A 966-nucleotide genomic window follows, 5' to 3' on the forward strand; every position below is an offset into this window, starting at 1 on the left:
GTTTCACCAGTCCTCAGTCAAATCGTCCAACCCATGCTAGCATGGAAAGCGGACGTTAAACGATGATGATGATGATGATGAATAACCTCTTTCCCACTGAACAAAAAGGATGCAGACGAGGCTCATATGGATGCAAACGAGGCTCATACGGATGCAGACGAGGCTCATACGGATGCAAAGATCAGCTCTTAATTAATCGCATGATCCTTGAGAACTGCCATAACAAGCGCAGAAATCTCAGCTCTTCGTGGATTGATTATAAAAAAGCCTTTGACAGCATACCACATTCGTGGATTTTGAATTCGCTGGACATTTTCAAAATTTCTCCTGTGATTTCAGATTTTTTAAAGTATAATATGTTACTATAGAACATGAAGCTGCAATTATATCATTCTAATGGAGTATTGCCCTCAAACAATATTAGCATAAACTGTGGCATTTTCCAAGGTGACTTGCTTTCACCACTAATTTTCTGCATAGCACTAATACCACTCTCAAGTGAACTGAATAGAACAGGGTATGGCTACAAAATTGACAACAGGAAAATATGCCATCTATTTTATATGGATTATTTAAAGCTATATAGCAAAGATGATGAAGAGCTTCAAGGACTACTACATACTGTGAAAGGATTCAGTGATGAAAGGGAAACTGGTAAAGTAAAGTTCAATAGAATTAGATGTCGAAACAGTAATAAAAGAACTTGAGCAGGAACAAACCTATAAATACCTAGGAATAAATGAAGGCTCTGGTATCCAGCATGCAAGCATGAAAGAGAAGGCTAGGAAGGAATGTTACAGAAGAGTTCGAGCAGTTCTGAAGTCTGAGCTGAATGCATATGATAAGGTGTTAGCCATAAATTCCTTAGCAGTCCCAGTTGTTCTTTATAGCTTCAATGTGCTTAACTTGAATACCAGTGAAATAGTCAAAATTGATAGAAAAATCCGCAAGCTACTGACTTGTAAT

The sequence above is a fragment of the Octopus bimaculoides genome, chromosome 9, assembly GCF_001194135.2.
Source record: "Octopus bimaculoides isolate UCB-OBI-ISO-001 chromosome 9, ASM119413v2, whole genome shotgun sequence".
Classification (NCBI taxonomy): domain Eukaryota; kingdom Metazoa; phylum Mollusca; class Cephalopoda; order Octopoda; family Octopodidae; genus Octopus; species Octopus bimaculoides.